General features: G+C 43.9%; 2 long non-coding RNA genes and 1 pseudogene across 3 annotated transcripts in view; 1 reads left to right on the top strand and 2 right to left on the bottom strand.

The window, feature by feature from the left end:
- Positions 1-539: 539 nt before the first annotated feature.
- LOC112653804 (ORM1-like protein 2) lies at positions 540-1,356 on the bottom strand (annotated as a pseudogene).
- Positions 1,357-9,921: 8,565 nt separating this feature from the next.
- LOC112653643 (uncharacterized) lies at positions 9,922-14,039 on the bottom strand. Its single transcript, XR_003132335.3, has 3 exons — positions 13,897-14,039; positions 13,341-13,431; positions 9,922-10,082 (listed from the first exon to the last, which is right to left on the bottom strand). It is a non-coding gene; the product is annotated as an uncharacterized LOC112653643 (long non-coding RNA).
- A 729-nt stretch (positions 14,040-14,768) lies between these two features.
- The window catches only part of LOC112653583 (uncharacterized), a 189,476-nt gene continuing 182,351 nt past the window's right edge, over positions 14,769-21,893 (top strand). Inside the window, exon 1 of one of the 2 annotated variants that reach the window (XR_007409540.1) lies at positions 14,769-14,947. This is a non-coding gene — a long non-coding RNA (uncharacterized LOC112653583). The remainder of the gene's footprint in view (positions 14,948-21,893) is intronic. The other variant, XR_003132286.3, reaches the window with a different exon arrangement.

Genomic DNA, 21,893 nt, shown 5'->3' with positions numbered 1-21,893 from the left:
TTTATTTTATTTTATTTTATTTTATTTTTTAAAAAAGATTTTATTTATTTATTCATTCATGAAAGACACACAGAGAGAGGCAGAGACACAGGCAGAGGGAGAAGCAGGCTCCATGCCGGGAGCCTGATATGGGACTCGATCCCAGGCCTCCAGGATCTCGCCCTGGGCCAAAGGCAGGTGCTAAACCGCTGAGCCACCCAGGGATCCCTTTTTCTTTTCTTTTCTTTTTTTTTTTTTTAAGATTTTATTTAAAAAAAAGATTTTATTTATTTAGTTGGTCATTTTAGAGTGGTTTTTAAGTGTGTTACAAGTCAGAAAGCTAGATTCCTCAGCTTACAGGCTAGGTTATTTTTGTGTCCGTCAGTCTTGCCTACTCACTTTCAGAGTCTCATGCTCGAGTGGAGAAGAAACTTAAACACTGTTCAACAGCTAGAAGAAAAAATATATATGTAAAATATTAGTTCTTAAAACTATTAATACTTCCAGGTTGATACCAAAGAGAGTCAATGATGTTGTTGTTGTTGTTGTTGTTGTTTTGGAAAAAAAAGTATCTTTATTATAAGGAAAATACACAGCAAAACAGAGCTGGAAAGTGGTGTGGGTAGAAGATCTAGAAAAAAATCACAAAACAAGCAGCTCAGTTACCAAACAAGCTGTTTAGACATGGCTTCCTGCTGTAAAGGAGAGTGATTTAGCTCTTATCTTTCCCACCTTTCCTGATTCAAAAAAATCTGCTCTTAGGTCTGGGCCCTGGGACCCCCATTTTCCAATCTGTTCTCTTCCTGGAGTTTGGGAAAGGTAATATAGTTCTCAGGCTTTCAAGATACAGAAGACAATACGGAGAAGGGAAGGATGTTCTAGCCCTTGGGTCCAGTGTTACCCCAGCCCTATCCCTCAGTATTTGTTGATGCCAAAGAGATGAACCCTGTGGAATTGGAGTAATTTAGGCAGCCGTACACTAAGCAATGAGGCTGTGTTGCTGAGGAAGTGAGCAGCATCATACTTGGTGTAGAAGCTGGCCAGGAGGTAGAGTACAATAGGAGAGATGCTGAGGAATTTGCAGGAAGAGGTAAATTGGAGCCCGTAGTCCATCTGTTCCCAGCGTGTCAGTAGCCGAGCCCTTCCTTGGTCAGGGGTCTCAAAGGGTGTCCCTTTCACAAATTATGGGTGACATTGCTCAGGGTCCAGACAACGGTATGCTGAAGAAGGGGATGCTGGGTAGAACCACATGCAGCAGTCCTACCAAGATGATGTAGGCCAGCCAGATGCCCCAGCTATCCATCACTCAAGTGTTGGGGTTTACTTCGCAGTATGCCACCCCCACATTCATCCTGCGGCTTCCCCAGCGGGTCCGACTCGAGGTGCCCAATGATGCTGTAATAGAGATATATGGGAGCTGAAGGGAGCCACATTTGTGGTCAACACAGGGTAATATATAAACTTGTCAGATCTATTTGTCGTACACCTGAAACGAATGCAACATTGTGGGTCAACTATACCCAAAATTTTTTTTAATTTTTATTTATTTATGATAGTCACACACACAGAGAGAGAGAGAGGCAGAGACATAGGCAGAGGGAGAAGCCGGCTCCATGCACGGGGAGCCCGATGTGGGACTCGATCCCGGGTCTCCAGGATCGCGCCCTGGGCCAAAGGCAGGCGCTAAACCTCTGCGCCACCCAGGGATCCCTATACCCAAATTAAAAAGAAAAAAGATGCTGACTGGGATAAGGTGGTAGATCTAATTTGACCCCTTACCTAAACCATGTTAAAACTATAGACAGGGTATGTTTTAAAGAATCAAAAACTCAATGTAGAGACAGCTTGGTAGGAGAAAACAGCAACAAAATTTCGTAGGATGGAAAGCAGGTGGTTGAGAGCCAACTGTTAGCCTGGAAGGTTGAGAACAAATACAATCTGTGATTTACTCTAGAGCCTTGAAAAAGTTCAGGAACTATTCGTTCCAGGTAGGTTTGGAATTGGATGCAAGGTGTGTCCACTTGTGAGGGTGTCTGTGTTGGAGTCATGCTATCATTAAAGGTATGGGTGGATGCTGTTAGATTTAAAAATGTCCTTGTAAAAAAAAAAAAATGTCCTCGTCTTAGGACACCTGGGTGGCTCAGTTGGTTAAGCATTTGCCTTCAGCTTGGGTCATGATCTCAGGGTCCTGGGATTAAGCCCCACGTTGGGCTCTCTGCTCAGCAGGGGGTCTGCTTCTCCTTCTCCCTCTGTTTTTCCTCCTCTCTCTCAATTTATTTAATTAAAAAAATCTTTTTAAATAAAAATGTCCTCCTCTCTGTGGCTCTGGGCCATTGCCCATTGTCCATCTAGGGAGAAGACTAGAGGTTTATTTCTGGAGAGTGTAAAAGAGGATCTCTGCACAGGGAGTGAGGGGAAAGGGCATCTTCAGCACAGTTGAGGGAACATGGCTACAAAGCCAAGAACAGGGCGGAATGTATATCTACACAGATATACCTAATGTTGAATGCAGAACCCTCTGGACACCATCCCTTACTTGGTCTCCAGAATAGTCGGACAGACTCTCATTCTCTAGTCAGGGTCTGAAGATTCTTGGAACTCTGACCAGGCAAAAAGGAAATACCTACATATATCAGCACCAGGGCTTTCCTAGCAAATGACTCGTCCAGATAAACTTAAAGAGAAGCCCAATGATAAGTCTCCTTCACATGCCCAGGGCTTCCGAATGAGCTTTTTAGTTCCCTATCAAGGGCAGACAGCCAAGGATTTCCAGGTATCTGAGGAAAGCTAACAAAGAAAATGAGGACAAAACCAAACAGAAAACAGCAACTTGGAGGACCTAGAATCTCCCCAGGTAGAAGAAAACTTAAAAAACAAAACTAAACCCAAACCCAAACGACCTTTAATATTCTCAGAAAGACAAAATGTTGTAACTCTGAAACAAGAAGAGGGTGCTAAGAAATTTATAAAGAATAACAACAACAACAAAAAAGATTTGGAAATTATAAACATTATAGCAGTGGGGAAAAAACTCAATAGAACATTAGAAGATAGGGCAGCCCTGATGGCCCAGTGGCTTGGCGCCGCCTTCGGCCCAGGGCGTGATCCTGGAGACCCAGGATCGAGTCCCACATCAGGCTCCCTGAGTGGAGCCTGCTTCTCTCTCTCCCTCTGCCTATGTCTCTGCCTCTCTCTCTCTTTCTCTGTGTCTGTCATGAATAAATAAATAAAATCTTAAAAAAAAAAAAGAACATTAGAAGATGAAATCGAGGCAATGTTCCTGAAAGCAGAGCAAATATAATATATAGAGATGGAAAATAGAAGGAAAAAAAAAAAAAGACAAGAAGGTTAGAGGAATCGTCCAGGGAATCCAATGTCCAAATAACAGGAATTTCAACAAGAGAAAACAGAGAGAAATGAATCATTCAAAAATCTCCTGATTGAGGGGACCCAAGAAGCATCCAGGACGACGGCAGAGACAGACAGACAAACAGGCCTGAAGGGCAGCGAGAAGATTGGCTAAACGTCCGAATGTGGTGTTCACTGTGAGGCATCTGGTCAACGGGCTAACTGGCACCCAGCTGACTTTCTCTGCCGGAGGGGCTGCACCCAGGTTCAGCTTCCCACAGGACCAGTGACTTCTTGTCCCCAGGAAAAGGAGGGGCTATCCCTTTCCTCGGACACCATCATCTCCAAGTGCAAGCAGCTAGTGTTCACACCCCATTCCTACAAAAGCTGGTACCCTCCGCACCCAGCCAGACTATGTAGTCCCTTCCCTTGACTCTAGGCTTGCCCAAGAGACTTGCTTGACTAATGGAATGCAGGGGGCATTTGATGTCCAAGGCTAAATCCTAAGAAGCCTTGCCACGTTCACCCAGGTCTTTTGGAACACTTGCTTGTGGAGTCCCGCTGCCTGCTGGAGAGAAGCTCAAGCGACCCTGTGACAGGAGCTGCTCCCCTGAAAATGCAGCTAGCCGTCTACACAGCAGTGAGGACCAACTTGCTGGTAAGTGAGCTAACCTGGAAGTTGAATGGCCAGGCTCAGTTTAACCACCCAAGGAAAGCTGTAGGAAGCAGAAGTGGGCTGTACCTACCAAGTCCTGCCCAAACCACAGGTTCATGGGCAAAGAAATAACTGGTGTTGTTTTTTTCCTTTTAATCTGCTAATATGCTGAACTTCGTTAGTAGATTTTCTGATATTGAACCGTTATGTTCCTATGTTCTTGGAATATACCCTTTTCTGTGTTGATGTACTCCCACCATTTGGACCCTGTACTGAGTATCATCATCACTTATGGAGAAAAAAAGAAATTTACCAAACAATTTAATAATGTAAAAAAAATGCATGGAAAATGTTTCACTTGTTTCAGACAATCTCAGACATAAGGGTAACATCATTAAGTAGGGCAGCCCCGGGGGCTCAGCGGTTTAGCGCCGCCTTCAGCCCGGGGTGGGATCCTGGAGACCCGGGATCGAGTCCCATGTCGGGCTCCCTGCAGGGAGCCTGCTTCTCCCTCTGCCTGTGTCTCTGCTTTTCTCTCTGTGTGTCTCTCATGAATAAATACATAAAATCTTAAAAAAAAAAAAAAAAGAAGAAGAAGAAGAACATCATTAAGTAGTCTGGAGCGATTCCTAGCTGGCAACATTGAAAAATACAGTTTGCTTTATTTTACATAATTAGAATTTTCTTTAATTTGGAATACTTACTCCAAATGAGCTGGTTTCTTCTCTATTTTTCAGTTATTTTGAAGGTTGTGTTTGAAGTTCAGTTCTTCCATTTGTCTTTTCTTGTGATTCAATTTAGGGACTTGATTAATGGTATTCTATTTAGAAAACAACTGAGGCTTCACTAATCTGAAATAATCCGAGGTGGGACTCCATCTCTCTTGCTATGTCTCTCTCTCTCCGTCTTATCCCACTGAACATTTCTTTTAATGAATGTAATCAACTGTTTGTGTAAAAAGGGAGAAACACAATGAGCCTTGAAAGTCTTTTGAAAATGAAAAATAAGAAAAAATAAAAGTAACAAGGCAGACTAGAGGCTTGGAGCTGCTCTAGTTTGAAAAATTTATCAAGTAAGGGGTGCCTGGGTGGCTCAGTCAGTTGAGCATCTGACTCTTGATTTCAGCTCAGGTCTTGATCTCGGGGTTGTGAGTTCAAGCCCCACATTGAGCTCTAGTGTGGAGCCTACTTAAAAAAAAAACAAAACTATCAAGTGAAAAGATGTTTTCCTGCTTTTCAAAGATAATAATATTTAGGAGAGAACCTTCTACTCACACCCTACTCTCCAACTCCTACCCCAGCTACACACACACACACACACACACACACTCACACTCACTCCCTTATATGTCCCACCCTCTTTAGGGTGATGCTCTTTTAACCAATCCCCACCCCCAAAGCATTCTTTCTAAGACAGAACTGATGGACCCTCCCCTTCCTCTACCACCCTATCATCAGCATCCTTAAGAAACTTACTTTCCAGGAAAAAAGGGGAGAGAGAGAGAGAGAGAGAGAGAGAGGAGCAGCCTTAGCAAATTCTCTTTGAGTACATTTCCATTTCTAAGACTTTTTGATAAGAATTTTCTCTCTTTTTTTAAAAGATTTTATTTATTTATTCATGAGACACAGAGACAGAGAGAGGCAGAGACCCAGGCAGAGGGAGAAGCAGGCTCCACGCAGGGAGCCCGATGTGGGACTCGATCCTGGGACTCCAGGATCAGGCCCTGGGCTGAAGGCAGGCGCTAAACCGCTGAGCCACCTGGGCTGCCCAGAATTTTCTCTAGAAGATGGCTTGCTTGGAAAATTTACTGAAGTCCCAAATAGTGAGGGACCAGCATTTATTGCCAGAAGTGACACTAGCAGAGAGTAGAGTTCCCAGCTGGGAAGCTGTCATTATGTAAATGTACCCTTGTGACAGCCCTTGGAGGAGGACAAATGACTTGTCAGTGACTTCTTAATCAGCTTGTCTCTTGCAATAATAATCTAATCACTGGTCACCTAATTAAAAATGAAAGAAATTAGTGCCTTTCCAAACACTAAGCTTCTGGAATCTCAGGTTACAGACTGTCATTAAGCAGAGAGCTGTCAGCTATTTGCATGTCACTCTACAGAGAGGCAGGATTCTGTGAGGTGCCTCATGCTCATGCTCATGTCTGTGGTTTGATTACTCTTGCCATCATTCATTTAATGCATTGATCTGGATGATTTGCTACTCTGGGGCCCTCATTCATGATTTCCACTGCTAGTATTTATTGCGGTCTTACTGTATGCTAAGGGATATATCCTGGGGGTATAAAGAACAGGAAACTGTTCCAGCATTATGGTATATGTGCTGCCGAAGCGAGCACTGTTCCAGCATTTTGGAATATATCACTGTAGGGGAAACAGATCTAAAAATATTTAACTATGATGTAATGGTCAAGCCGTGGTAGAGGTAACAAATATGCATGCATATTGCAAAGCACGGAAGAGGCGAAATGGTGGCCCATTGGAACCAGTCCACAGAATCTGAGATCCTTTTTTTTGTGGGGTGGGCATATGCTCCTCAATTTACCGAAAATTCTACCACACCCTATTCTTTTAAACTTAGTCTGCTTCTTTCATTTGTGTTATATGCCTGGTCCTTGTTAAACTCTTGAGCTTGAGATCTTGGTAGAGAGATAGATTCGACAAACAGACACCTGCTGTGAGATGCTATATTATAATTGATTTAAGTACTGTTCTTTTAAATGAGTTTCAAAGAACATTTTCATAGTGGGTTAAAAAGTTCTTAATTACACTCCTCAGGTATGGAAAAAAAAATACCTCACTAGCCACCTGTGCTGCATAGCAGGGAAAATAAATTGTAAACTTGTCAGTCAATAGCATTTAAGAGTATCTGTTTCTATTTTAATGCTTTCTGAGGCTATCCATTCTCTTTGGGCTTAGTGCTTAGTCTTTCACTTCTCTTCCTTCTTACCTGCTTCTCTTCAGGTGATGTTAGGTGTTTGGGGGCTTTCTTGACTCTGCGATGGTCTGGAGAAAAGCATCCTCAGAGCCATTGCCGGTCTTGCTGCCAAGTGGCTACCTGGCTGCCCCAGACCAGTGCCCGTGGAAGGGAAGCTCATCTTTAGCCTGTTGTGAGTTATTTGGACATAGGTGCCACTGCTGAGTTCACAGTCACAATCTTTTTTTGCCCTTGGATCCAACATTTCCATTCACGGTGGCCTCCTTCTGATCTCATCTTTTGCTCAGGTATACCCAGCCCTCTTAGCACTTTTAGGCTACATTTGGGCACTGAAAACTTTTGGGATCCACTGAAATCCATGAACAGATTGTTGTTTTAATTGTACTGGGATCAAAGAATATAGTTTATGTGACATCAGTCCTTTGAAATTTGCTGGAACCAGCTCCAAGATGTTATTCGTGATCAATTTTAATAAATATTGCATGTGAGGTTGAGAAGAATATGCTTTTCTCTTTTTTTTCTTTTAAAGATTTTATTTATTTGTTTGAGAGAGAGAGAAAGAGAGGCCACAAGTTGGGGGGAGAGACCAAGGGAGAGGGACAAGCAGGTTCCCCAGTGAGTGTGGGCTGGATCCCAGGACCCGGAGATCATGACTTGAGCCAAAGTCAAATACTTAACTGACTGAGCCACCCAGGTGCCCCAGGATATGCTTTTCTAATGATAGAGTGTATATTAGTTTCTTATTCATATGGAACAAATTAACAAAATCTTAGAGGCTTAAAATGACATCCGTTTTTATTACCTCACAGTTTCTGTAAGTCAGAAGTCTGGGCATGGGTTCTCTGCTCAGGGTATCACAAGACTGAGATCGAAGCATCTAACAGTGTTCTCATTTGCACCTTAGGGTCCTCCAAACTTATTCGGACTGTTGGTAGTATTCAATTCCTTGTCATTATAGAACTGAGGTCCTCATATTTTGACTAGCTGCTGGCCTGGGGTCCTAGGGCTCCTACAGCCCCCTCTGGTTCTAGCCATGTGGTCCTTTTACACATGGCAAGTTACTTTTTAAATTTAATTTAATTTAAATTTTTTTAAATAAGGAAATATATATATTTTTTAATTTTTAAAATTTATTTATGATAGTCACAGAGAGAGAGAGAGAGAGAGAGGCAGAGACATAGGCAGAGGGAGAAGCAGGCTCCATGCACCGGGAGCCCGACGTGGGATTCAATCCCGGGTCTCCAGGATTGCGCCCTGGGCCAAAGGCAGGCGCCAAACCGCTGCGCCACCCAGGGATCCCTACTTTTTAAATTTTAATTTATTTTTTATTTATTTTTAAAGATTTTATTTATTTATTCATGAGAGAGAGAGAGAGAGAGAGAGGCAGACACAGGCAGAGGGAGAAGCAGGCTCCATGTAGGGAGCCCGACGTGGGACTTGATCCGGGGTCTCCAGGACCACGTCCTGGGGCAAAGGCAGGCGCTAAACCACTGCACCACCCAGGGATCCCAAGTTACTTTTTTTTAAAGCCAGAAGGAGAATCTCTCTCCAATCTGAAAAGATGGGGTCCTATGTAATGTCATATAATCAAGGAAGTAACAGTCTTATCACATCCATGGGCCCTATGCAAGCTAACGGGGAGGGGATTTTACAGGGCATGCACATCAAGGGGTGGGAATCTTGGGGACCACCTCGGATTCTTACTACTAAACAGTAAAAGGGTCTTTATATGTTGATTAAATCCAGCTTTTTAACTGTGCATTCAAATCTCCTTTATGCTTATTTTTCTGTCTGCGTGAGCTAATCACTAATGCAGTTGCGGTGATTATAGATTTATCTGTTTCTTCTTATAGTTCCATCTGTTCCATTTTTTTGTTTTATATATTTTGAGAACATTTTATCAGGTGTATACAGCTTAGAATTCTATTGACTTTCTTTAACTCTAACAATGGCTTTTGTCTTAAAACCTATATTTTTGATATTAATATAGAAATGCAGACTTTCATATTGTTAGTATTTACCATATATATGCATGTATACATATATATACACATATAAATACACACATACACACATTCAATTTTCAGCCACCATGTACCTTATATTTTTGGTGTGTGTCGATTATTTCTTGGTCCTTAACATGCTGCTCCTAAATTTAATAGCTTAGTAGCTCAACTACTTGATTTGACCATGTTTCTGTGGGTCAGCAATGTGTGTTGGACTCAGGCAGTTTTTCTGCAGGTCTTCCATGGAATTATTCATGTGGTTGCAAGTCCCTTGACAATTTGACTGGCACTAGATGGTTCAAGATGTCCATATAGGTCTGGCAGTTATTGTTGGCTTTCGACTGAGCCACTCTCTCCACATAGTTTCTGATCTTCAAGAAGGATGCCTGGGTTTCTTCATGTGGTGTTGGCATGTGAAAACTGAGAGCAGAAGTTGAAAGGTTCCTTGAGGACCAGGCTTGGAAATTCACAGGTTACTTCTCTCCTGTTCTCAATGTATTCAGCGAATCCCTAGGAACAGTCAGAGGCTCTGGCCTTGGTGTGAAACTTTTAAGGGTCCAGGGGCATGACGGCCAATAATTTTTTTCATGACAGTTTCTCTGAGAGGGAACAATGATCAGTGCTCCTCCATGGCTACGACATAGATATGGCTTAATTCAATGATTAAAAATGTTTCAGACTTTTGCTATCAGTGAGAATCCTTGTTATTGACTTCTATTTTGAGTTTTCAATGCTTGTGATTTCCTCTCACATGTATCATTTGAAATATTCAAAATAAGAAAGAAGATGTACCTATTGAGTAGGGATTCACCTTTAAAAAACCAATTGTTTTAATCATTAATCAATTCATTCACACAGAAAATATGAATGTTTCCTGATTTTTGGAGAAATTCAAGTTCACCTTTCTTCTAAATAACTTGCTCCAAATGACTATCGTTAAAACAATGGAATTCTATAGTGAAGATTTTAGTTTAAAGATGTATTTATTTATTCATAAGAGACATAAACTGAGAGAGAGAGGCAGAGACATAGGCAGAGGGAGAAGCAGGCTCCTCGCAGGGCACCCAGATGAGGGGCTCGATCCTGGATCCCGGGATCACAACCTCAGCCGAAGGTAGGCACCCAACTGCTGAGCCACCCAGGCATCCCTGTAGTGAAGATTTTAAAAGACATTAAAAGAGCAATTACTTCTATCCAACTCTATTTTTCAGCCCTGAGGCTGAAATATTCATTCTGATTCTCTTCCTTCTGCAACACAGTCCATTGCTCTCAATATATGTCTGTCTTTCTTCAATTTTTGGCCGGGCATCTGGCTGCCACTAACGAAGACTAGTCGTAGTTGTATAACTAAGTTCTGGAAAGGGTGAAAGTGATAAATATGACTTTCAGAAGTGACTGTAAAGAGAAGATAAATACTTATCTCTTTCTCCTTTCTTCTTTCCTTTTGGCTTAAACAAGAGAATCAGAGCTGCGGCAGACATCTGAATCAAGTGATAGCTGCAGGATGAGGTTGACAGAGCAGCAAGGTAGAGAAGCCTAATTCTATCACTCCAAGTCTAGATCATAGATCTGAACAGTTTGATGAGAGAAAAATAAAATTCTATCATGCTTAAGCCATTGTTATTTTAGGGGCTCTGTCACTGATTGCTAAAGTGAATCCTAAGCAGTTCTTTTTTACGTGCTTGCTTTCGCTCACCATTTTATCCCCAACATCTGCTATAGGATGTGATGGAGCTGAACTTTGAAAGACAGTCATCCGGCAGGATAAACATGATGGGCTTTCCCTAGCCTGGGAAGGGGGATGTAAAAATATGAATCCCAACTGAGGACAAAAAGCATCCCTGGCACAAAACATGCAGTCAATAAATATTTGTTGAATGAATTAATGAATATAATAGGCAGTTGTCATATTTTTTAATCAAATATTATACTTGTCTAGATCATTTTCCTATAGCAGTTAGTCAACTCCTACTGATCTCTCAAGATTCAGCTTAACTGTGGCTTATCTGTTAAACCTCCCCAGCTGCTCCTGGCATTGGGGGCGTCTGCCTCCCTAAGTATGTCTGCAACCGTTATACCTATTTCTGCTATCATTTTATCATATTGGAACTTGAGAGGAGTGCCCATGACTTCTCACTTTTGGGTCCTTACTACTCAACATGATGGCTGGAAGAATGGAGGGGAAGCAAGGAAGCAATTCTTCCAAACATATGGACTTTCCTTTGAACATTTACTTCCTTTGCAACCTAGGAACTGCATCTTTCTCTCTCTCTCTAGAGGATGCATTTAATGCAGCCTCTAGAGAGAGAGAGAGAGAGAGAGTTTTATTTTAAGGAATTGGCTTATGAAATTGTGGGTGTGGAAGTCTGAAATCTGTGGGATAGACTGGCAGGCTGGAGACCCTGGGATTCCGTTGATGCTACAGTCTCACGTCTCAAGGCAACCCACTAGCAGAATTCCTTCTTCCTCCAAGACTTCACTCTTTCTTTTATGGCCTTCAACTCATTGGATGGGACTTATTACAGAGAGTATCCTGCTCTACTCAAAGTCTATTGATTTAAACACGAATCACACCTGAAGATTACTTCCATAACAACATCTAGATGGGTGCTTGACAAAAAACTAGGGTACCATGGCCTAGCCAATTTTTTAAAAAGATTTATTTATTTATTCATTTATGATAGACACAGAGAAAGAGAGACGCAGAGACACAGGCAGAGGGAGAAGCAGGCTCTATGCAGGGAGCCCGACGTGGGACTCGATCCCGGGACTCCAGGATCGCGCCCTGGGCCAAAAGCAGGCGCCAAACCGCTGAGCCACCCAGGGATCCCCTGGCCTAGCCAATTTAACACATAAAATTAACCATCAGAGGAAACGTAAAGAGAAGTGAGTTTATTTAATAATTTTAAGTTCAAGTAGTACTATTTAGATGAACTTTGCCAGGAAAATTGCATTTATTATTCAGTATTATAGCAGGTCACCATGAAGCCAGAAAAAAATATTGATTATGACAAATGAGAGGTCCCATAGAAAACAATTGGAGATAAAATCAGATGTTTGATAATTTCAAATTCATTATTACCGCCTACATAAAGTTTACTCTCACAGAGCATTTGCTATGTAATAGAATTAAGCTAAGCTCATGTGAACCAAGAGTTGTGGAAGAAAAACAAAAAGAATGTGCACATCAGGAATTTCACTGAAGGTTATAAGATTTTTACAATTATTAATCAAGGATTTGAAAACTGGACGCCTGTGGGGTTCAGTGATAGAGTGGTTGCCTTCAACCCAAGGCGTGACCCCAGGGTCCTGGGATTGAGTTCCACATCGGGCTCCCCTCAGAGAGCCTGCTTTCTCCCTCTGTCTGTGTGTCTCTCATGGATAAATAAAATCTTAAAAAAAAAAAAAAAAAAGAATTAAAAAAAAAGAATCTGAAAACTTTGAAGATAATACTTCTTTGCCCAGGAAAAGAAGTCCTATTCATAGTCCAGATGAAAACTATATAAAGAGGAGGAAAGGAGGAAGTGATCCCTAGAATGTGTTGATCTAGATTAATGGTTGCAGTGTGCAATGCTGTAAATTTAACTTTTCTTGCTGTTTGTGCACTAAATGGTACTCAACTGGCCCAAAAGAATTAATGCAACTGCTAAAAGCAGGCCAACTAATTTATAGCCAATAGCTTATATACCAGGAAAACTGGATCAATAAGTAATGTTGTATTTATTTCCAAGAAACCTAGCAATATTTTTCTCATTGAGAAGTGAACAGGGATGAAGTCAGTCATGAAGTGTTTTTTTCTGAGGATGGAATGAGCATAGGGAAACACTTCTCTCTGAGGAAAGTATATAAAGCAGCGACCAGCAAGGCAAGGAGGAAGAGAAGGAAAATGCACGTGGCAGGAAAAACCTGCTAGATCTTTCTCAGTTTGACAGAGAATGTGAAGAATTTGGGTCAAAATTAAGGCCAAGGGGCACCTGGGAGGCTCAGTTGGTTACCATCTGCCTAGTCTCTCAGGTCGTGATCCCAGGGTCCAGCCACTGAGCCCCAGGTCAGGCTCCCTGCTCAGCGGGGACCCTGCCTCTCCCTCTGCCTCTGCTCCCCGCCTCTCTAAAATTAATAAGGGGGATCCCTGGGTGGCTCAGTGGGTTAGGTGTCTGCCTTCAGCCCAGGGCATGATCTTGGAGACCCGGGATCGAGTCCCACGTCGGGCTCCCTGCGTGGAGCCTGCTTCTCCCTCTGCCTGTGTCTCTGCCTCTCTCTCTCTCCCTCTGTGTGTCTCTCTGCGGTAAATATGTAAAATCTTTTTTAAAAAAATTAATACATAAAATGTTTAAAAATATTAAAGCCAACACCCAGAAAGAAAGACCAGTCCTCTGTGACATTATCATTACTAGAATCCCATTCACCTTCTCTTTAATGCATTCAGGTATCAATCTTCTATTTCTTCAGCTGTAGTTCAGGGAGCTCACAGCAGGCCGGAGTCGGATGGGAACCAGTCTACAAGCAGCCCAGCCTGGTCTACACAGTTCATGCCCAGCCCAGGTCCGTAGCCTTCTCTGGAGGCCCTACACAGTTCCCTCTACGGGCTGATGGGTCCTTAAGTTTCTCCGCTGGGGGTGTTTGAGGGGACGAGGGGGTGGAGGGGGGCTGGGGGGCATATGCTCAGAGAGGTGTTAACACCTGTGATGGGCCCTAACCAGTGATACCCAGAACACAGCTGATAAATGCCCCAGTCTCTGAACACTGGAGGACCGAGGTCCAGTTTGCTCCCAGGGGTCACCCGCTCACTGACACTCTCCTCCCTCCCCCCGGGGTTTCGGGGTCACCTCCCCATCACTAAATCTTCGGCTCTGGGGGATGAACCGCCCCAAGCCATGAGGGAGTAAGTGAGGCCGGCGTGGTCTTCCCGCGGAACCTCCCCCTTGGCAGAGGAGGCAATAAACAAATCACGGGAATAAATACCCAGAAACTGTGTTCCGGTGATCTCAGCAGCAAGGTGACCAGCAGGGCCCGGGGGGCAGGGCGGGGCCTCGTCCGGACCCGGGGATCCCCGTCCCCGAGGTCCCCGTGCCGCCCTGGAGCCTCCCCTGGTTGCGGGGGTTCCCCCTCCCGTGGCGCCCCGTTCCTGGGGGGCCGTTGGGCACCGGCCCAGGCGGGGCGCAGGGCTGCGGGGCTGCGGGGCTGCAGGGCTGCGGGGCTGCAGGGCTGCGGGGCTGCAGGGCCGGGCCTCCCGCTCCGACCCGGTCACCCCAGGACCTTGGGGCGGCCTTCGCTGCAGCTGGGCCCGGGCCTCTCCCGCCCCCTGTGGGCCGCTCGGGGCGACGGGGACACACGGGCGGGGCCTCCCGTCCGGCCCTCGGGTCCCGCCAGCACAGGAGGCTCAGCACAGCTCGCTCGCCGCCCCCACGTGCGCAGACACGACGGCCGTGCCCGGGTCGGGGGTAAACGCATCATTTCAGAACGAAAAGCCTGCCTTCTTTCTTTTAATTAGTTAATGGGAGACACGGAAAGAGGCGGAGGCCCAGGCAGAGGGAGGAGCAGCTCCCTGCGGGGAGCCCGACGCGGGACTCCATCCCGGGACCCCGGGGGCACGCCCTGGGCCGCCCAGGCGGCCCCGGACTCGATTTCTTTATGAACGCCAACCCGCGCTGCAGAGCCGCGGAGCCGCGGAGCCGGACGGCGGGGCGCGGACCCGCCCTCCTGCACCCGCCGCGCCGCGCCCCTCCGCCGCGTCCCTGCCGCCTGCCCGGCCGCGCCCTGCAGCCACGCCCCCGCCGCCCCTCGGCCCCGCCCCAGCCCCGGCTTCCGGTCCGCACGTGGGGCTCGGCTCGTCCCCGCTTCCGGCTTCCGGTCCGCACGTGGCGCTCGGCTTGTTCCGGGGTGAGGGGCGGCCGCCGGTCAGGGCGGCGGTGTCAGCAGCGTGGCCGCGGGGCTCCGTGTCCCGAAGGCGGCCCGCCCAGGTCCCCAGGGGCTGACCCCCGAGCTGACCTCGCGGAGAACAGTTTGAGCGCAGGTACGGTCCTGGGCCCGCGGTTGGGAGGTGCGCAGGGCTGGGGGGCACGTCGGGGCCAAGAAGTGTTCGCTGGCGATTGTGGCCTTTAACGAAAAAGGAGGAAAAACACCCAGGAATGGGAAATGCTGGAATCCACAAGCTAAAGGAATTTTAAAATTATTTCATTTTGTTATTTTATTTATTTATTCATAGGAGACAGAGAGGTAGCGACACAGGCAGAGGGAGAAGCAGGCTCCACGCAGGAGCCCGTCGGGACTCGAACCCAGGACCCGGGGTCACGCCCTGAGCCGGAGGCAGGCGCTCACCGCTGAGCCACCCGGGCTGCCGGAGAAAGTGTAGCGTCAGCCTGCCTGGCTGAGCCACTACAGTCCGTCCTTTCTTTTTTCTTTCCTTTTTTTTTTTTTTTTTTTTTTTAAGATTTTATTTATTTATTTATTCATGAGTGAGAGAGAGAGGCAGAGACACAGGCAGAGGGAGAAGCAGGCTCCATGGAGGGAGCCCGACATGGGACTCGATCTGGGGTCTCCAGGATCGTGCCCTGGGCTGAAGGGGCGCTAAACCGCTGAGCCACCCGGGCTGCCCCAGTCTGTCCTTTCTTTGCATAGTTTTGTTAATGCATGAATTTCAGTTGCTGTGGTTTAGTTAAATTTAAATACCAGGCCCTGCAGGACACAGTCTGGGTTTCAGTTACCGTGTGAGTAACTGCGCAGAGGACACGAGTTGCTGCTGGCCCTTCAGACCACAGGTCTTTGTGTAAGTAATGGATACACAGCACGGCCAGTGACCCATCCCATCGCTTCTTTCAAAATCTGCTGGCGATTGGTCGGTGTATGTAGTACATCTGTTAACTCCATGCACCCGCAGGCAGTAAAGCACGTAATTATGTGGCTTCCGTGTCTCCCACGGGATTAAACCCCTGCGACGCCTTGGAAAACCGGATGATGGAAGAGAGAGTCGGCCAGCGAAGCTGAAAGAGCAGCAAAGAAACAACGTGGCGGTGCTGAAAGTGAAATTCAAGCAGAATTTCTAGAAGAAATGAGCGGCCAGGGGAACGTTGACATTGCTGCCAGTGAGAGATGCTACAGGTGCAGCCAAGGGATTGAGTGAGGCTGTGCACGCCTAAGTGGGGAAAGTGCTGGCCATGGGAAGAAGGAAGATACCCGGAGGAAGTGACCCCTGCAAACACTCCAGACACCAGGGCAGATATTTCATAACCCTCGAAGCATGAAGGATAAAATACTGGAAAGTGATCCACACCTAAAAAATGACATGACAGTTTGGGGCGTGTGGTGGCTCAGTCGGTTAAGCATCCGCCTCGTGATTTTGGCTCATGTGGTACCAGAGTTGTGAGATGGAGCCCAGGTTGGGTTCTATGCTGGGTGTGGAGCCTGCTTACGATTCTCTGTCTCCCTCTCCTCCTGACCCCCCACCCCCTATTCCCTCTCTCTAAAAAAAAATTAAAATTTTAGAAAAATAATGTTACAGTTTGCCAAGGTGCAGAAAAATGCTTCTCAACATAAGTAATGTGAGATGATAATTTGAATGAATGTTCAAACTACCTTTTTTTTTTTTTTTTTAAAGATTGTATTTGTTTCTTTAAGAGGGAGAGCTAGGGAACACAAGCAGGGGGAGCAGCAGCAGGAGCCCTGAGCCGAAGGCAGATGCCTAACTAGCTGAGCCACCCAGGTGCCCCAGAACTACTCTTGACTATTTTTATACGAAGAAAGCAAACACTTTTCATTCTCAATGTTTCTAATATTTAAATTGGAGTGTGCTAAGTACCATTTGCATTATAATTTTCATTTCTCTGTGCATTTGTAATGGTAATCGGATGAGTATCTGTAATCTTTATTTCTAAAAAGATTTTATTTATTTATTCATGAGAGAGAGAGAGAGAGAGGGAGGCAGAGACACAGGCAGAGGGAGAAGCAGGCTCCATGCAGGGAGTCCCATGTGGGACTCGATCTCGGAACCCCAGGATCACGCCCTGGGCTGAAGGCTGCGCTAAACCGCTGAGCCACCCGGGCTGCCCAGTATTTGTAATCTTTTGATAGAAAACTTTAAATCATTATTTTCTCTCTCTTTTTTTAAACATTTAATATATATATATATATATTTTTTTAAGACTTTATTTATTCATAGAGATGCAGAGAGAGAGAGAGAGGCAGAGGCACAGGCAGAGGGAGAAGCAGGCTCCATGCAGAGAGCCTGACGTGGGACTTGATCCCACGACTCCAGGATCATGCCCTGGGCTGCAGGCGGCGCTAAACCGCTGCGCCACCGGGGCTGCCCAAATCATTATTTTCTCATTGATTATCAAGCTCACTTTACCATATTCAGTATGCTTGGTCACTCTATGGTCCTGCATTCCTGTGCAAAGTAAGGACCACCTGCATGTAGCTGAGTATCCTGAGTGAGTTATTTTAGCTGTCTGTGGCTCATTTTTTTTTTTCACCTGGAAAATGGAGATAATGATGGTATCTACCTCATAGGGATGTTATGATGGTTATCTGAGTTAATATCTATAAAGCAATTAGAACAAATAATAGGTAATTAGTAGGTTAATAGCATTAATTGAATGCCCCAGTATATATTATTGTATGGCCATATTTTAACTTTTAAATAATCCCTTATTGTTGGAAATTTACAGTGTTTGTAATTATCTGTGATAAACAGTGTTGCAGTGATCATCTGTGTACATGGATCTTTGAATACTAGGTGTTTCTGTTGGATAAATCCTTTAAGAAATTTTTTTAAAAAAGATTTTATTTATTTGAGAGAGAGCATGAAAGAGCAGAGAGCAAAGGTGGGGAGGAGAGGAGAGAGGCAGAGGGAGAAGCAGACTCCTCACTGAGCCGGGAGCCTGATGTGGGGCTTGATCCCAGGACCTGGAGGTCATGATCTGAGCAGAAGGCAGAAAGTTCACCTGAGCCACCTAGTGCCCATTAGATAAATTCCTGAGGAGGATAGTTGGCATTACATAAAATGACCACTTACAAATTTAATAAATATTTCTAGATTGCTTTCCAAAAATGTACAAGGACGTGAGTCCCTATTTCCCCATAGTCACACACATTCTGAAACCTTTTAAATTTCTAACTTGATAGGCAAAAATGATATCTGATTTCAACTAGTATTTCTTTAATAAGAAGTGAGCTTGATCATTTTCACATGTTTATGGACTATTTTGTATGTCTCTTCCTGAAAGGCCAGTTATAGTTCTTTGCTTATTTTCCTATTGATGTGTCGTTTTCATAGTGACTTTTTTCCTGTTTTCCTTTATTTTCACCTATTAAGTAATGAAATCAAATGTTGCAAAAACAGTCGCATATACCACCTAAATAAAAATAAAGTTGATGCAGTTTTTCCTTATTTATCAGTCCTTCATTCTAGGCAATAACCTATTTCCTTATAACTTAAAAAAACCCTTGTTTTAAAACAATTATAGAAATTGATAAAATAGCACCAGAAATTGATAAAGTAACACACAGAGCTTTGTGAACCCCTTATCCAGTTTCTCCCAGTGATGGCATTTTATATGGTTATAGTACAATATCAAAACCAGGAAATTGGGATCCCTGGGTGGTGCAGCGGTTTAGCGCCTGCCTTTGGCCCAGGACGCGATCCTGGAGACCCGGGATCGAGTCCCACATCGGGCTCTCGGTGCATGGAGCCTGCTTCTCCCTCTGACTATGTCTCTGCCTCTCTCTCTGTGACTATCATAAATAAATAAAATTTAAAAAAAAAGGAAAAAAAAAACCCAGGAAATTGATATTGGCACAAAATTGTTGACTTGATTACAGTTTTTTTCCCTCTGTGTATGTCAAGTTTTATGCAGTTTTATCTCATTTATAGAATTGTATAACCACCACCATAATCAAGATACAGAACTCTTTCTTTTCTTTCTTTTTTTTTTTAATTTATTTATGATAGTCACAGAGAGAGAGAGAGGCAGAGACACAGGCAGAGGGAGAAGCAGGCTCCATGCACCGTGAGCCCGATGTGGGATTCGATCCCGGGTCTGCAGGATCGCGCCCTGGGCCAAAGGCAGGCGCCAAAATGCTGTGCCACCCAGGGATCCCCAAGATACAGAACTCTTATCCCCCAAAAAGGAACTTCTTTGTATTACACATTTGTATTTGCACTTATATCCATCCTCGTGTCCTAGCAACCACTGATCTGTTCTTCATCTCTTTAGTTTTATCATTTCAAGAATGGTATACAAATACAAATATGTAAGTATGTAGTCATTTCAGATTGGAATTTCTTTTTTTTAATATTTTTTTAAAGATTTATTTATTTATGATAGACATAGAGAGAGGCAGAGACACAGGAGGAGGGAGAAGCAGGCTCCATGTCAGGAGTCCGACGTGGGACTCGATCCCAGGACTCCAGGATCGCGCCCTGGGCCAAAGGCAGGTGCCAAACTGCTGAGCCACCCAGGGACCCCCAGATTGGAATTTCTTTTTAAGATTTTTTGTATTCATGAGAGACAGAGAGAGGCAGAGACCCAGGCGGAGGGAGAAGCAGGCTTCCTGCAGGGAGCCTAATGCAGGACTGGATCCCAGGACCCTGGGGTCACGCCCTGAACCGAAGGCAGATGCTGCACCACCCAGCCACCCAGGTGCCCTGAGATTGGAATTTTCTACTGAGCATAATGTCCCTGAGAGCCATCCAAATTGTTTGTATCAATAATTTATTCCTTCCTACTGCTGAGTAGTATCCCACTCTATGGATACCAGAGTTTGTTTGACCATTTGCCCCTTGAAGGACATTTGGGTTGTTTCCTGTTTTGACAGTTGTGAGTAAAGCTGATATGAATATTCATGCACAGGTTTTTGTGTGAGTGTAAGTTTTCATCTCTCTAGGATAATTGTCTAAAAGTATGACTACAGGGTGGCAGTATGGCAAACGGATTTTAGGTTTATAAGAAACTGCCAAATTATTTTCCAGAGTGGCTGTACCATTTTACATCCCCACAGTAATATATGAATGATGCGGTTTCTCTGCATATTTGCCAGCATTTGGTATTATCACTTTTTTATTTTAGATATTCTGCTGGGGTGTAATGATACCTCATTGTGGTTTCAATTTGCATTTCCCTAAGAGTTGATAATGTTGGACATCTTTTTGTGGGCTTAGTTACTATTCATAACTCTTCCTCGGTACAATGTCTCTTTACCCATGTCTTTCACCCATTTTCTTACTGAGTTGTTTGTTCTTTTTTGCTATTGAGATTTGAGACCTCCCTATATATTCCAGGTGAAATTCTCTGTCAGGAAGGTGGTTTGCAACTGCTTTTCTCCAGTCTGCAGCTTGTCTTTTCATCTTTTTAATAGAGACTTTTACACCGCAAATGATTTAATTTTTGATAAACTTTAGCTTATATCACTTTCTTTTATGGCTTTCTTATTGATTGTTAAGTGCTCACGCATTAGGGGAATTAATCGTATGACAGGTATGTTGGAAATAGCTTTCCAATTTTTATGTTAGTTAATTCATGGCACTTTGTTCCATATCAAATCTTCATCATTTTAATTTGTTTTATCTTTTGTACTGTTACCTCTTCCTTTAAATTCTTTCCTTTTTTGCCTTCTCTCTGCTCTGTGATTTTACTCAAGTGCCCTAAACTCTTAAAGTCTTTAGAAAAAACTCTCAATTCCTGACATCTTAATACACTCACTTTTTATGCTCTGTATATTTTTTCCAGCTGATCTCATGTATTCTCACAGCTTCAACTATAATCCCTAGCTTTGATTTGTATGTATAGTTCCCAGCTGCTTGGATATTTTCACAAGGCTATCCTTCCATCTCCTGAAACTCAAATGTCCCCAGAGGAAATCATTATTCTTCCCAATTTGGTTAAGGACATTCCCATCAATCTAGGCTAGAAACTGCAGCATCATCTTTACCTTTTCCTTTCTCTTATGAACACGTGATATGTGTTCACCAGTGGTCACCAGTTCCTACTGACTTATTTTGCAGAGTCCGTTAAGTCTCTTTTTCCCTGGTTCAGACTCTGATCATCACTAATTTGAGATGACATAGTTGTCTCCTAAATGATATTCCCATGTCTTCTCCCTTTCAGTCTATCCTATACATTATTGTGATTGTTGTCTTCCTGGGACAGAATCCAGGTTTATCATTCTTCTCAAAATCCTACGATAAAAAGAGAAAGTAGGGGCAGCCTCGGTGGTGCAGTGGTTTAGCGCCTCCTGCAGCCCGGGGTGTGATCCTGGAATCCCTGAGTCCCACGTCGGGCTCCCTGCATGGAGCCTGCTTCTCCCTCTGTTTGTGTCTCTGCCTCTCTCTCTCTCTCTCTCTCTCTGTGTGTGTGTGTGTCTCTCTTTCTCGTGTCTCTCATGAATAAATAAATAAACTTAAAAAAAAAGTAAGTAAAAAAACAACCCCCCCCCCAAAAAAAACTAATGAATAAAAATATAACAATGGGTGGATGAGAGACTAAAACTTTTATGGAAGATAAAGTATATGTATAAGTCTGACAATTTAAAAATCTGAGAATTGCTGTTTCCTTAGAAAAATATAAATTACCAAACTTGAATTTAAAAAAACCTGAAAAAGTCCAGAATAATGAAAGGGATGTAGAAGATTTATCATTTGAAATGGTACTAGACCTAGTGTTAGTTGCTATGGAGGAGGAACAAAAATCCAAAAGAAGCATACCCTCTCTGAGACCTATACTGAATTTAAAGGCCCACTAAAAGTTTTTTTCAAAATCAACACTAAGCATGTTTTACTTAATAGAGCACAGGTTGTATCTAGCAAAGCAAGAGAATGTGACTGGTTAGATTACTTCTTGATTCTTTTAAGTTTATGGACTTTATATATTTTTTTTCCAAGTCAGATCTCTTGCATATAGAAACGACAAACAGAACAGAGATTTTTTGGTTTTGTTTTTCACATTATTTTTGTTCTCTGGAAACCT

This window comes from Canis lupus, chromosome 3, assembly GCF_003254725.2.
Source record: "Canis lupus dingo isolate Sandy chromosome 3, ASM325472v2, whole genome shotgun sequence".
Taxonomy (NCBI): domain Eukaryota; kingdom Metazoa; phylum Chordata; class Mammalia; order Carnivora; family Canidae; genus Canis; species Canis lupus.
Note: the sequence above shows the minus strand (reverse complement) of the source record. Positions and strands in the feature narration are given on the sequence as shown.